The 17,080-nt window shown below is 32.4% G+C and overlaps 1 protein-coding gene across 5 annotated transcripts in view; it reads left to right on the top strand.

The window, feature by feature from the left end:
* The window catches only part of Cad88C (cadherin 88C), a 298,274-nt gene that overhangs the window by 103,832 nt on the left and 177,362 nt on the right, over positions 1-17,080 (top strand). Inside the window, exon 2 of one of the 5 annotated variants that reach the window (XM_085821698.1) lies at positions 9,010-9,070. The exons of the other annotated variants lie outside the window; for them this stretch is intronic. The gene's annotated coding sequence lies outside the window, so the exon portion shown is untranslated. The remainder of the gene's footprint in view (positions 1-9,009; positions 9,071-17,080) is intronic. 5 annotated transcript variants of the gene reach the window in all.

Raw genomic sequence — 17,080 nt, 5'->3', positions numbered from 1 at the left:
CCCCCCAACTAGTAGTATAGTAATTTCGTCGGCCGAAATGAGCTTATTTACAAGTGGGCCAGCTGTCTAATCTGAACTAAAATTTTAGTTTTTCATAGATCCACTCCAGAAAAAGAAAAATTAATAAATTTTAAATCTGAATGTACCTATAAGCTCTATTAAAATTATAATATTTGTAATTTTTTTCAATTAAGGGAAAGTATATTTAATTGCAAATTTAATAGAAACCTTTTATTTGTTTTCTGTTCAGGAGAGTTGAACTAAACGCAAGCTATAATCAGGGGTTTCTAGAATAAAACTAATAGCTAATCGTTTCTGTAATGAACAATAATACGACTTCCAATTATTTAAGAATTTTACGGTCATCATCTGATATAATCTCAGCAACTCGAATTGTACCATAATCATGACAAAACGTCTAACGTTTATTGAACTACAGATTATCCCCGGGTCTTCATATATTTTGCCGAAAACAAAAGTGAGACCTTGCAGTTAGAGCGGAAAACATAAAAGCTTTTCCATTAGAAGAAATGATAAGATCTGGCTTTCATAAATGGAAACAGAGCACGTACCCAGCTACCTGTTAAAAAGTGGGCAAGCCTTTTATTCTCTTCACACTTGCTCTTTGGCATTTGATTAATTGATAACTCGCTAAGATTCTCTTGTCCAAGCCCTAACTTCTGTAAACAATAGCAGTTAGACAGTGCGTCTTTATGTTTTATTTATTGTTTCTTGAATATACCTAAAAAAACTGGAAGATCTAGAATTTTAAGCAATTCAAAATGTAGCTTAAATAAGGGTTTGTACATATTTTGTGAAGAAGTGTAAACTATGCATATATTATAATAACAAGACACCGTGGTTACTAGAGATCTAGCTATATTTAGCTATAACCAAAAGAGCAGATGCATATTTTTTTAGTAATAACATTTGTAATTCTACCTGTGGTGCAAAAGTTGTTGAGGTGCAAAATCTCTAGTGATGTTTTGTTCTCCGCTATAAAAATTACGACATATTATTATTTTCATGCTCCTTCTTCTCCGTTGATAGAAAGATAATAATTTAATTGTTCCCCCTCTTTTTTAATTTATATTTTGTTACTTTTAATTTCAACAACAAAAAAGCTTTCATTCAATAGGAACATTTTATTTATTTATTTATTTATTTATTTGCAACATATTTTTTGACTAATATTTTTTGTCTAATACAAATTTTTTGACTAATTTGCTGATGTTATATGTATACAGGTTGGTCACATATCCGTTAGATGAACCCCTACCAACCTATCCGTTCAACCAATCAAAATGAAATTTTAGTATTGTGACTTGAATGCATGTGCTCGGGATTGCGATGATTTAAAACAATAGAGCTCTCGCGGTTACGGTTATAATGAAAAACCATTCGAAATTTTCGAATGGCAACACTTACATTTTTCATGCGCAAATCGATCATCATACTGAAAACCATCTGTGACGTTGAAATAATGATACACGTATGATGAAAATTACCGGCATAAAACATTTTCAAAGAAGAGTATTGTAAGGGACCAAATGACAATACAAAAGAGGAGAGCGAAAAGAACTTTTATTGGAATTACCATTTTTCAACGTGTCCATCTTCGCAAACCATAACGCATTGGATGCGAGAGATTGTTGACAATGTAGTTCTTAGAACAGGGCGAGGGAATAACACCACGGTCCAAGCCGCTGCCAAAGCTCTCTCTAATTTTCAAGAACTCAATTCTTATCTATACGTATCTCATTTACAACCTGATGAGTGTTGAAGAAAAACAGAAATAATAGTAAAGCTCAAATAATAAGTTAATGGGTAAATTAATATAAGTATATCGCACGTTGCTAAAAGTAATTGTAGCTTGAAAATTTAAAAATAATTTTGATAGGCAAAAGCTGCGAAAACTCATGACTGTTTCTCCTTAAATTACATTTCTCATTTTTACTTCCTTCTTCTATGTAAAGGAAACTTTGCAATTGCAAAAAATTTCGGGTATTAGATTTCAACAAAAATACCCATTTTTACTGTGCCCGAATCATTTTAGACGCTTTTTTACGTAACTTCCGTACGTACGGACAGAATAAAGAACTCTCTATTGCAAGACGTATTGCAAAAGGGATTCAGAATGGACTTTTTCGTGACAAGTGTATGAACTCAGTGTGAGTATCTCGCATAACTCAAGAACATTAAAATTTTGTATATATGACTGCTATAACATCTAGTTATGCACCTCCCTATTTTACTGCAATCGGCAGTACCAAAAGTGTATGTGTGTATATATATATATATATATGGCCTGTATTTTCGCCATCGTTGGTCGTAGTAATAGACTTACAATGATATAAGTGTTTTCAATGACGAAAGTATTTATCTTTCGGCAATTTTAAATTAAAAAAAATAATAATAATTTTTAACAAATAGTGAAATGTAACTTTTAAAGCGTTCTTGCGGGTCCGATACTTATATTTGGAAAAGTTATGAAAAAATAACGTTAGAAATGTGAATTCCGTATGACCAAAATTGACCGGGATATTTACTTTCAAAATTCGCAATTTTTTTTTTTTTTTTTTTTTTTTGTCATTTTCTACTTGCATCGATAGTTTGGTTAATTAAGATAGACTAATTCGAGAAAATGCGTTTAAATGAAGGGCAGCTAAAAATGTGTATAATTTAATAATCCGTACGATGTAGTCATGTGGTATCCACATGCGATTTTCTAAATAAAGTAAAACCATTCTATATTTTCTGAATAAACTAAAATCTACTAGAATGGGTCATGAATTAAATAAAATATATTTTTTCCCTTATACGTCAGTATATAGGTATAATGTGTATAAAAAACAAACTTTTACAGTAAATAAAACTTAATTCATACTTTTTAGTGTTGTTTTTCAAGTTTAGGAACGCATTCATTCATTGTTTATCACTGACAATTTCCAGAAAAGTCATTAATCAATGCATCCATTTTATTATTTGTGGATTTATATTAAAGCCTTAATTTGTTCTCCTTTCGTGCATTAACATAAATTACTCCAACTAAAACAGTTTTCAATGCAGTCGAAAAACTTACTAATAATGCATTTGTATTTGGAATACGTGTAGTTAACCCAAACGATATGCAAATAATTACATTCACTTATTTATCCCCGCAAAACACAACTTAAACAACAATGGTGAGACAAAAAGGTAATTATTTTCATCTCCTTTTTCGTGACTCACATTCATTTCAGTGTCAGAAGCTTTAACAACTGGTTTATAACTCTCGATAATAAATATAAATGATTGTCCGTTAAAGCCAACATTTTCATAGAATACCCCAAAACTGATATACATCATAGGAATTATTTCCTTGTGAAACAACCTCATTGTTTGAACTTCTTTGTTCTAATGGCCTGAGATCGGTTGTTTGCGTTCTTCGTAAGTACTTAAAGACCTCTTAATCTTATAGGTATTTACTTTTCTTTCCAAGCGATGTATTCTAATTCTCTCAGAAGTCTCTAATTTGGAACACCCACCATCGCAAAATTTCTTCAAAAGAGAGCATCTTCTTCGTATTCTCCAAACATGTATTTTTCTAGGGGAAGGAAAGAAAGGAGTGCATAAGCAAATCTCAGATAAGATTGCGGTGTAAGAAGGATGACGTTCTACCTTTGCAACTGCGTATTTGGTTGGTGTAATTTTTCTTTTGTGTGGTTAATGCTCTGCACGACATGGGGCCCATTCACTGCGAAACTTAGTTTTCAATGGGTGGGTAAAAATCGGGGGATGTTTACGTCCTGGTATTAAAATACTTCAGAAGCACATGTAGTGTAACATAAAATATGCATGTTGGCAGTAATTAAAATCTGTCGTGACAAGGATCCCAGGATGTTTTGCGTTCCTTTCTGTAAGGCTATTATTTAAGAGGCGTAGTATCCTTTTTAAGGGTTTCGCCTCCACCATCCAATATACGATACCTTCGTGATAGTTCTTCCATATATTTATAGATAAATACAATTTTTTATTTAATTACCGAGGATGTGAACGTATCCTACCGTCGTGACATTTTTATGCACAAATGGTGATCATGACAAGCATGCTATTGCCTGATGCTTGTAGTAATGTCTAATATGATACTAAAAAATAGCTATTGTCCTAATAGAACTGGTAAATGATTTGTCGTGAGAGTTCGATTTAAATCAGAACAGTGTTTTAAATTAGACGCCGGGGGAAAAAAATTGGTTCGCGGAAATCATAACATCATTTTTCCTGTATTTTTTTAATGAGTTCTTTTTTTTTTTTTTTTTTTCTTTCATTGGAGAAAAAGCGTAAAATGAAACGCAGAAAACAAGCGAGTAATTTTCTTGCTCGAAGTAATATTTTTATACCATTTTTCTTCCATTTACTTCACGATTTGTACATGAAGTGTTTAAAGATAAAATGCTTATTCTGCTTCTAGGCATCCAAGCATTTCTTCTGCCCAGAGAATTTGTAAATGTGTAATGGATTCATTTGCTACGCATCTAATTATATTTGGAGTATTTCGTGCTACTTGCAGTTTTATAGTTCACCGCAAAATGATTCGAAAAAAAAATAACATTGAAGTTATTTCGTGTTCTTTTCCCATTTTTAACATCATTATCTTAATGCTTTGAGTATTGTTTTCGTGGTTAATTTAGTTCCCTGGACGTTTAGTAATTACGCACGTAAAATGGCAACTGCCTGAATAAAAGTGAATAATTTTTATGTATGAAAAAGTTAAAAGAAAAATGGATTAAAAAAAAGGAATATTAGTGAGTTCTTTTTAACCAGAAAAAGAAATAATACTAAAAAAATTAATGAAACGCTTTATCATTTTCACGAAACCTGAACGATATTGTGAAATAAAGTATAAGCATTCTTTAAAAAAAAAAAAAAAAAAAAATTTCTGGTACGTTTTTAAACACTAAATACTTTCGATGAGAAATACAGTTTACATTTTGCATTTCCGTTACAATAAAAATATATAACCTGCAAGTGAAGCAAGTTCATAAAAAGCTTTATTTTGTTTATTGACAGGGTTGTTAATACATTGAACAAAGCTAAGAATTTATTTTAGTTCATGATAGATAGACAGAAGCATGGAGATCGCTTAATATGAGCCAAGTAAACAAGTATCGATTTTCCGTATTATTTCTCTAAAACTAAACAGAAATTCAAAGGCTGCAAGTTCATAAAAAGCTTTATTTTGTTTATTGACAGGGTTGTTAATACATTGAACAAAGCTAAGAATTTATTTTAGTTTAGTTCATGATAGATAGACAGAAGCATGGAGATCACTTAATATGAGCCAAGTAAACAAGTATCGATTTTCCGTATTATTTCTCTAAAACTAAACAGAAATTCAAAGGATGCATTCTGTTCTAGTATATACTAATCCGTTCTCACTATTCATTATGTTTATACAATTTCGAATCTAAATCTGAAAAAAGATATTGCACTTTTGAAACTGGATTTATGAATGACTGATGAGTGCTTTCATTTTATGTGCTTTTTTCTCTTGCGCAAATTTCCCTCATCACAGCAACATTTTCAATTATTAGTTATAGTTCGACCATCTCAAGTGCAACCCTGGTTGGCATTCTGCAAAACACATAGACTCGTCCAAAAGGGGCGGTATTACTTGCTGCGACGTGAAAGGTCTTCTCTGCTCCGGAAAGAGCTATGCTGGAGGGAAAAAAAGCCCCCATCCTTCCACCCTATTTTGAGAATATTTCGGTCCGAATGGCGCATGCGTGTTTGCTCTCATGGTCTTGGATGAGACGGTCGAACTATACACTTATTGTTTTTTACAAATTTGCTGTTATGACACCAAGCATTATATTAAATAAGCTTTAAGGCATTCCTCATAGTCGCGAAGAGGTAAGAGCTATTCAAGTGATGTCTTTGGATGACACAGTTCAGTACCGTAGGATTGGAGGAATTTTATTTATTTATTTATTTATTGTAATTCATCTGCTGGGGTTTTACCAGGTAGCTCTTGAAAAGTAATATGTCTGTTGCTGGAAGCTGGTTATGATGTTAACGGAGCGTTAGCGGACATTTAAAAATATATTGATCAGAATTTCTTTTTCCTTACATATGCAGTTGTCAGTAAAGCTTCGTTCACACGGTAATTTTAAAATCATAAGTGGTCTAAGCTGAGCTTCGTTGTTAGACAACCAGACCTTGCTACGCCAGAAAAACTGATTTAAGGATCTTGCCTAAATGTTCTGACTTTTCAATTTTATACTACTTAATATAAGAGTCGACCAATCACAGTGAAAGAGACATCAGTCGACGGTTTCACTGAGTCAATTACACATTTCGCATGCACAAGTTTGCCTCTTCTGATTGGCTGTGGCTTAAACCTTGCTAAACAGGTGTGAATTTAATGACTTTTATGGCTTAAACCACAAATCTTTATGACAATAAAATCATCGTCTGAACGAAGTTTAAGAGAAGATTTGTTTTGTAAAAATACGTAGAGAACCTACCGTGCCCAGTCAAGTACTGAATTGGGAGAAATTAGTACTCTCCATAGATGCTTGAAGACGTACCATCGCTTTCGGAAGCTGCAAAATTTATGAGTTGTTTAAGAAATAATACTGTAATGGAATCATATCTGCGAAGTTACTAGTGGACAAACAACAATTACTGAAAAGAATTACAAAGAACAATTAAAAGCAAAAAATATAAAGAACAAAGAAATTAATTCCAGAAGCTAGTAATAGGTAGGCAGCAATCTGCGCATCATACTTGGACGGCTGATCACGCTATGAAAACTGGAACAACATATTACCGTATCTTGCAATACATCAGATATGGGCAACAGCAGAATGGGTTCATACGGCACTCCCCGTTGAAAAATGTTTATCAACTAAGCTGAGGCCTGGCGTTGACAAAGTGCTGACAGGGTGACAGAAGAACAGGGGAAGGTGTGCTAATCTGACAAATGACATTTCGTGCTAGTGTTGTTTCGGCTGGGCGTGTATCTGTTTTGTGCCAGCACAACAGAATTATGCATCCATCTTCCATGGCCTTAACTGTTCAGGGATATTACAAGAACTGGGATATGTACAGCTGGTATGATCTCTGATCACTGATGCGTATGGAGGAGTCTGAACACCATTTGATATTTCAGACTGTTTGTGGAACTTGCGCACTACATAATATTGCTTATAATAAAAAAAATTCCTTAATAAAGTGATTTTTAATGGAATTTTGTGGGTCATATTTGCGTTGCACATACGGAAATCAGCTGTAAATTTAAATAACAGTACAGGTGCTCTTGATGAAATCGATGCTAAATATTTTGAAGTCCGAAGCCATAAATGAGGTCCATTGAAATATAACCTTATATTACATAGTTAACAAGCATTTAATGAATATGATGTATTTTGTTTTCCTTATAAAAAGTCGGGATAAATCTCTTTCATGAAGCTTGCTGACATTTTGCTTTATCATAATGCTAAAAAATGTTTAAAAAAATAATGTTAAACTACAAACTATAATTAGATTTTTTTTACATATACTCAAATCCCGCTGTAATGAACATCAAGGGACCGGTCGTTTGGTTTGCTAAGAAAAATAGATTATCTCAGTTTTTATTTTTGTATGAAATCGAATAACAAAAAATATTGACGAATTTACATTTGACATTTACTTCAGATATGTATAGTTGCAAAAGGAAGGTTCAATAAATTTTGTAAATTTTGTAAAGAATATCCTGAGACCTAAAGAATGCAAAACCCCTATTCGGAGGACAAAACTTGGGTAGCATTTATACTTGAACAAAACCAAAAGAATTAAGAACAAAAAATCAATAAAGAACAAATTTTCCATTTCCTAAAAGACGAATTAGCAGTATTACACAAACTTATAATATTTGCTACTTTCTCTTTTCCTAGAGAAAATTTCGAATTTTCTATCATAGTATAGAGCTGTATATGACAACTCAGTCAAAGAATTTGAATGAAATCAAAGAATCCACTGTGTAGATCCTAACATCCTAAACGTGGAAGATTTTGAAGAGTAATTATTTCTTTAAAGTTTGTTGAAATTCTGGAAGAAATATAAAAAAAATATGAATCGAAGATTTCGTTATAATTCGTTATATCCGATCTTTAGAAGTTCGCTTTGTAAGGTATTTTTTCGCGCCTTTCTGCATGTCTTCGTGATGTAACGGTAGCACATTCGGCGCGTACTTGAGAGGTCCAGGTTCGAGTCCTTGCGAAGGCATTGCTCATTTTTCATGCCTTCTACTTAAAATAACCCAATGACTCTACAGTGGCTCCCGAGCTAAAACGAGGTGGATGATGATTCTTCACCGCCAGGATTTGGCGATTGAGTCCTAATCCCCAGTTCCCCTTTAAAAGGGAGAGTATATAAAAGGTATTTTCTCCCTGCTTTCTTTATGCCTTCGTGTTGCGTCGGTAGCGCACTCGGCGTGTATTCGACAGGTCCAAGTTCGAGTTCCAGAGAGCGCATTGCTCATTTTTCGTGTTTCCTAATCTATGACTCTACGAGAAATCCTAATGACTCTACGTCTATATTAGCACTAAATAACATTAAATGTTTAGGAAATTTAATGGGACCAAAAAGCTCGACCGCTATACCCCGGATTTAGCTAGTGTTAGTAATTTTTTTTTGTAAATTGTTAGTAAATCGGCTAAAGTTTTAGTAAATTTTTGTTTAAACTTGTAAAAATTCTGGAAAAAATTAGAAAAATACGAAAAAGTATTAATCAAAGCTTTCGTTATATCCGAGTTTCATATCTTTAGAAGTTCGCTATAGCATCATAAAATAACATTAAGTGTAGGCATTTTATGGAACCAAAAATTTACTTCGTTATATCCGGAGGGTTCTTTAGAAGCCGGATTCGTTATAGCGGCGTTCGAGTGCGGTTATTAAATGTTAAGATATCAGATAATTTATTTTTAACATATATTTAATCTGTAGTAGACAAATGAACTAATATATATTTTCTTTTTCTTTCAGGTAAGAAGACAAAATTTAATTCCTGTTCTATCAACTAATTATTCATTGGAGACATCTTTAAGTAAGACATTTGCCGCGAGAATATTTTGTAATTCTTTAGTTTGCATCTGCTTATCAAAAAAAAAAAAAAAAAAAACAGTGAATTTTTCATGCTTAAACAATTCTCGATAAGGTAACGATAATAAGACATTGAAAGTGAATATAAGATAGGACTGAAGAAAAACTGCAGAAACTCTCTTCTTACATCATAAGGAACACAAACATTTTCTAAACGGCGTTATAAAACGTAAGTGTTATTAAATTTAAGTACTCATCTATTTCCTTATTGAATTCTTTCATTGAGAAATAAAATGAACTAGATTTAAATTTTTAATATGATGGATTGTAAGGTATATTTTAATTTCAACTTATTCATTATTATTTCTATTATCTAATTGCGTATTTTCAAGACACGCCTCTTTCTAAATATGAAAATTAATCTAATGTTCAATAAAACAAGAAATGCGTTAAATATAAGCTGTTCCGTGGCTGATTAATTCTGCTTTCACTTATCCGACCTATCCTATTTCAACACGACAGCATATAGTACCTTGCAATTATCAATTCGTAATATTTAGCGAGTGAATTGTTATAATTGGAGTTTTTCAAGTCATGTTAAACTTTTCAGAATTTGTTAAGGAAGAATCACTCGAATACGCCCAAAGTCTGCTAACCATTACATCACGAAGGCGTGCAGAAAGGAGGGAGAAAATATTTTACATGTACTCCTTATATACTATTTAGTAAATTTACAAATACCATTTAGTATATTTACAAATACCATTTAGTAAATTTACAAATACCATTTAGTAAATTTACAAATACCATTTAGTAAATTTACAAATACCATTTAGTAAATTTACAAATACCATTTATTAAATTTTAACGCACGAGTTGATATAATTGAAGTTTGTAAACATACCGCTAAATGATATTTACTGAACATAGCAGTAGTCAGTTAAACAAAAGATTTAAATAGACAACTTCCTACTAGAAGTTAACAAAAAAGTTAGATAAATGAAATTTCTGAGATTTTAAATATTTAGTTCTGTATGAAGTAATTGCAAGTAAGTATTACATTTTTGTAAAGGGCAAATTACAGTAGTAGGTTTTAGTGTGTAATTATTTTTAGTTTGTGTATGGTTACCAATAAAACTTTTGCCTTGTTGGCTTTATTTGTTTATATTCTCAGTGGATCTTGAGCTGATTCAATGAAAATGAAAACGTCTGTCTTTTGCCTTGAGAATCTACCAAGAGTTAAAACACCATATGGAGAAGTTCCCCTTATACCTAATGACCAGATATTTGCTTGAAAGTATTCGCCGAGTATAGTCGAACCCATCGGTCATTTAGTGGCCTCATTATTTGTGAAGTATACATTGGACTTTGTAGGGTGATACCATACTGTTTTTTAACATGAATGTGAAAGATATTCTGTCCACTAAATGGCTGCAGAAACCGTGAAGAACATAATCAGTGGCTCATGTAATTTATGGTCTTATCACTCCACAGAAAACCGAAAGGACCAGTTTAAAAACAGACCTTTAGTGTCCAACTAAACTGGATCACTTGGAATGGGATGTCGCCTTCATTTAATGAATCTACAAAACACATTCAGAACCATGAAAGGAAAAGGAAAATTTCTTGCACTGCCATGTCTAATATTTCGGGATTTCTAATTCCTACAACAGGCTAATTTGAATCCATAATATAATTCTATACAGAGTTTCATTCACAATACCTTCCTCTCACAATATGCTACATGCAGGCACGCTTCTTCTGCCGTGTCCAGTATTCCCTGTTGTTCATGAATTATTCATAGACCTTCCCGAGACCGCAATATGAAATTGTCCAATTATCCATCGTGGCGTGATTCTAACCGAATAACAGAAGCTACATGATCCGAAGACGTTTCAGCAATTGAGGTGGTCATTGAAGATTTTAACTTCTTATCCAACTACTGGAACATATAACCTGTGTGGAAGAGGGTTGCAGACAAGTTTATCTAAATCAAAAATGATGAATGGTTTTTCTCAATCATTACACTGGGCTTTTTTCTTGTTTCTCTTTAAGAAGGCTAAGAATCATGCTCAGTAATTACGGATCTCTCTAGATCTGATGATCCATTTTCTACGTAAATTCACATGCATCCTTAGGTAGCTCGTGACAATAGTTTTTTCCCCTTTTACATTGTAACATCAGTATGATGTATTCAATTGGGTTAAAATTTGTGGATTGAGAAGCCTTTTAATGCATAGAAGCAAGCATTAAGGCTGATTGGAAAGACGCGTGCTAAAATTAACCAGATTTACTGCCTCAGTTTACTCGAGTCTTTTCTTTTATCGCATCGTGCTATGTTCTTTCAGAGTTACGTTATGTTACGCTACCATAAGATTAGCTGCAGCTGGAATCTCAGGTTTTTATTCGCATAGCGGTTGTCGCTACTTAAACTGAATATGCAGATGTCGCGAATATTTGACACTTCTTATAGATTTAACAGTCAGCTTTCGACTGAATATTTTCTAACTTATTTTTTAACTCTGTACTCTGCTGGTTTTTTAATTGAATATAGGTTATTATGCACCCTAGCTCCTGTGTTATCAGTACGGCAAGTAACAAGTGTTTTAGATTAATCTGTCGCCGGAATTTAACCTGTAAATAAGCTAAAAGTAAGGTCAGCCTATTAAAATAGTTATTCGAAAATCCCGTGTTCGACTACTAGAAAGGTTCTGTAATTTCTTTTTAAGATTTCACCCTCTCGTCTTCTTGTTTGCTTCATAAAACTACCCCTCTTCAATGGATTTAATCTCTTGACCACTTGTCAATCGTGATAAAAAATAGAACGATATTACAAATAAAATATACTTGTATATATATATATATATATAGTTCTAACTTTAATTTGCAAGAGTCCCTGAACTCTCCGTTTTAGTTTGGGTATTTTCCCTTTTCTCCCTAAAAATAGTTATCTGCTTCAGATTATTTTCCCTTTACATCCTAAAAATAGTTATCTGCTTCAGATTATTTGCAAACTGAAACTTAAACAGCCGATACGAAAACCTTTTATTAGACACTGAGAAAACTGTCAACCTTGAATATATCACGATGACGTAGTTCTTGCTTTCTGCTTATTAGTCTAGCTAGAGTACAACCTCCTGCTTCTCTTCCTACCGCAACATCACAAATGTAAAAAAAGTTTTAGAACTGGCATCCTTACTGCGCCAATTTATTTGTATTAACTTGATAAAAATGTGTGTCAACGATCTCAGCAACTACAGTCAACGATGCTTCAGCATTATAACTTCAAATTATTACGTATATATGAACTTCTTAAGTTGCACGGTGTTAGATAAATGCTCTGAAAATAAAAGGAAATTTTTTATCTAGCACAGCATTCTTTGTCATATATGATTAAAAACAAGATCGTAAGGTTGCTTGCTGAAAATGATAAATTTTAATTTAAATAAATTGAATATAATTATTTTTATGTTATTTATACTCTGTCACTTCTATTGTTCTTTAAATTTTTTTTAATATAGCAATGCAGTTCTTACATGTGAGCTCTAACATGTGAGTTCTTACATGTGAACTCTAAGTTTTTATTTTTAACCGTACGTGATTAAGAGCTATTTTTTAACTTCTTAATTTATCTAGCTAAAGCTGTATAACTTTAAAAGTATTTTATATGTATTTTACTTTATTCTTTTTAGTCCGAAAGAGGTGGAATAATAGAGTAAGAAAATCGTAGCCTCTGGCCATAGAAAAATTGTGTCTTTCATAAGCATAACAAGTACTTGACGCCATCTCTCTTTCATCAGTTTCAAGGTCTTTTGCTGTACATGATGTTTAAGATTACAATCAATTCATTTAAACTCCTGTTTGATTAAAAAATACGATTCCATCGTTACTTAAAATGTGGAGACACTATAAAAATGACAAATTGAATCAATTATTGCTAGTAGTTGCTTGATAGCTAGATCAATTTTTGGAAAACCACTAGAATTCGGTAAATTGATAAGAGCGTTCTAAGAAGATTTCGATCATCTTGCAAGAACTGAAATTTATGACGATTATTTTGATCATTAAGCAAGGAATATTTGAAAAAAAAATCAACATAAAATTCTACATCAAATTTTGGAACAAATTCTGTGGAGTATTGTCATCTCAAACGTAGTTTTCCAAATACGTAAGTTTACATAAAAATTCGTATTCTGAAGATCAAAAATAATTTCACCGCTTAATAGAAACTAGCACTAAAATAATTATTATTTAAGCTAAAATAATATCATATAATGGTATACCATATAAGGGTATTTTAACACCCCTTGTATGTTTTTTTTTTATTTTAATAAGTTGTGAACAAGAATATTTCAAAATTAGAAATCGCACATTCTAAAAAACAATTAGGGACACAAAATGTTAATTTGCTGTAACTAATATTTTTCTACTGGTGTTCGAAAACAATATTCTCAGTAACTATCAAATGATATACAAAAAAAAAATTTATCACTTTTTTGAGACGACAAGATGCCGTGAATTTAAAATATCAATAATTTCTTGGTAGCTTATTCAACTTTTGGTCTTGGGACAGGATATGAAACGTAAAATTTTTATCCAAATTACCATGTTCACGAACCATGTCATCCACGATAAAACCAATTTACAGTGTGGGAATATAAAAAATTGATAAAAACTTCGATAAGATAGGTTGCCAATTCTAATGTCTGGCACCAAATAACAACTTATACATCCTGTCCACTTTGCATAATGTTCAAGTACATGAAAAGCAAAGTGACCTCATACTTCACTGACTCAGTTAATGCTGCTTTAGCATTTTACGGTGAAAATATTAGGAATGTGAATGGAAACGGTTTTCTTTGCGGGCCTTTGATCTGATATATGAAATCTGGTTTTCATGCTTTTTGACGATAAGTTTCTATTAACAGTTGCTCTCAAAAACAAAAATAAATAAAATAAAATAAAAGATGAGACAAAAAGGCGAAAAGTGTCTTTTTTAGGATGCAAGACTACTAATTTTGAAACACTCTTGTTTTTCGATAACAACTTCATTGCACGTCTTCCATCAATATGAATAATTGTTGGCGCGAAATTACTTCATATGATGTTGGTGTCATGGCCAATAGCGCATTCATGAAACGGAGGCCCCATCTCACTTGAAATTTTGGAGACCTCTTTATCTCAAGATAAGTTATGCTTTTTTTAATTAATTAGCAACTTTTGAACGCCTTGAAACGTGGGACCTTCCACGACAACGATATATGCCAACCCATAAATCCAATTCTAGTCGTCATTGGAGAATTTTTACTGCCATTTCAGATCAACATACCATTGCTGCTTTCTTGCGTTAGGAAATTTCTGTTTTGTAGCATTAATCCTATTAATACCTTTATTTAACTACTTGTAAGCACAATACCTTCCAGGTTATATCAAAGGGCTCAATGAGATTAAAAGGGACCACATACGTTGAATGTCATACCGGATTAATTGAATGAGCACTTTCATGGGAGAACACATTCCATCCGCTATCCTGAACGATATGATGACGAACGTGGGTGGTCCTAGATACTTTGCTTGCCGAGTATGAACCCAAGCGATGATTATCTTTCTAGGTTTCTGAAGAACAAGATATCCAAGACAAAAACAAGACAAAAAATCCACTCACAGTAGATGAACTGATAAAGGTTATTACAGCTGCTATGGAACAGAGCGTTTGTTACAACTGCTATGAAGCATAGAGGTTATTACAGCTGCTACAGACTTCTCAAGAAATGCTACCTGGTGAAACAAATTACTTTAGTCAACGCTTCAGAAAGATCCTGAGCAGAAAATCCCACAGTTTAATCAGACTTGTGATCTGAATTTAAATTAAAACTTTCACTTTTATGACATTGTTTGAGACCATTATCATCTCTGTATTAGATGCATTTTGTAAAAGTTAAATAAATTTGAAAATGCTGCAACTTTTTAAATGCGTGATAGGCAATATCCCAGTGCTATATAAAATATCACCAAAAGTTATTAACTTCATGAAAATAAGTAATATTGTTATTCTTCGTAAATGGTTAAACTATCATGAACATTAAACAAAATTGTTAACCTTAGAAATAGTATTATAATCATTCTTAAGATTATTTTGAGGTCAGTATTCCAATAATACTAATCATAATAACTTACAAAAATTTTGTAAAAAACTGGTCATTTTGAGAAGCCAATATATGAGTATGTGAGTGATATATGAGAATATATGTGACTAATATAAAAACATTTACTTTCACGGAAATGAATTAGATTCTCAGTAAACCCTCCCCCCATAATCCTTCTTATGCGACGCTTTTCACCTAATCACTGTCAGCCTACATTAATTTCTTCGGAGGATGGACCGCTATTTTTAAAACTTCCTAAATTCGTCTTTTTTTTTTTTTTTTTTTTTTTTTTTCTGGTAAATCTAACTAGTTCCTTGATGTACCATCTTCTTCTATCCAGGCACGATCAGATTACTAAACATTATATATTTCTGTTGTTCTTTGGCAATGTAGCTACTCCTGCTGATGTCATCTAGTCTTTGTATTTTTATACTGAAGAAATTTATTTCCATAACAATCCAGAAGTTGGTTGGGGCGAGATGAAGAGAATAAGAAAGTGTTTGAACCAGACTGACTTCTAGAGCTCCAGCGAACATATCTTCTAGATCGTGGATATTACGAACTGCCTGATCTTCTGAAGAAATGCATCAACATGGACGGCCATCTGTTTTAAAAGTGTTGAATATCTAACTTTTCTAATTAAAAAACAACTTACGAGTTAACTTTTTCTATGAAATTAAAATAATTATTTAACATGTCTACTAATTATGCGAAATCTTATCAATGGTTTGATTTTCTTAACTTTGATTTTTCTTTGGTTATTTGGCATGACTTTCAGAGCCGTGGGGTGGGCATATATATGATAATCAGTTAATATCATTTCCCATTTAAAAGTTTGCAGGTTTAAAAAAACTTGCTGCTAATATAAAGAACTATAGACGACTAATCTAAACTACATCCACCAATCTCTAACAATCGTCAAAAGGAATCTTGAAATATTATCTACATTAGCATATTGTTCTAAACAATATGAGTTGTTTTGCAAAAGTAATCGAGCCATATATATTTTAATCTACTTCCTTTAAGGCCATAACCCTTTTAAATTCCTCTTAATTAATAAGTAAAGGCTTAAATGAACCACGCACAAATAGAATTTAATATATTTCTTCTAACAAACATGCCCGTCTAATTGAGGTTCGGTAACTAGGCAAACTGACCTTCACCGTGATAAAGGTCAGAATTAACAAGGTAAATCCTTACAGCCGAGGATCTTCACAATCACTAATTGAATTTCATGAAGATTTGACGCTCTTTTATTCTCTGACATCTGTCCACAGAATTCTTCGTAATTAAAAATTGCGAGATGGTCAGAGAAAGAAAGGTTGTCGTTCGATTTATGACGAGTTCGTCAGTTTGGGGAATCAAGGTCGGACAGAAGGCTCATGAATATGTCGACGGCTTCTTTGTTTTCAACTGACATTCGATTTCAAGAGAAGCTTCCAGATTTACGCAATTTAATAATTTATTTGATAACGTCATTAATTGTTGAGCTTATCAACAATTAATGTCACGAAATGTCAGGAATAAACTGCATACCGTGAGAAATCATTTTTTAAAATTCTTTTATTTTAAATCTTTTTTATCATCACGAATATTATTTTATTTCTGTTCTTCATTTGGATCAATGGTACTCTGAATATTTACTTAAAATTATGAGTGCATATTCAATAATATTCAGTTTACATACTGGTAGTGAAACTTGCGGATCTGAATTTAAAAATTAAGCTAAAGTTCAATTTTGTAATGCAGTCAGGACACTATTTACAAAAATGGAGACCCAGGCCAAAACTGAGCAGAATCATTACGGAATCAAACGGAATAGGAGTCTGTTTTGTTTTGTTTTATTATATCGATGTAGAATAAAATAT

Source organism: Stegodyphus dumicola, chromosome 8, assembly GCF_044657685.1.
Source record: "Stegodyphus dumicola isolate Sdum_Otavi_A_Nest chromosome 8, ASM4465768v1".
Classification (NCBI taxonomy): Eukaryota; Metazoa; Arthropoda; class Arachnida; order Araneae; family Eresidae; genus Stegodyphus; species Stegodyphus dumicola.
This window is presented reverse-complemented; position numbering and strand designations above follow the sequence as displayed.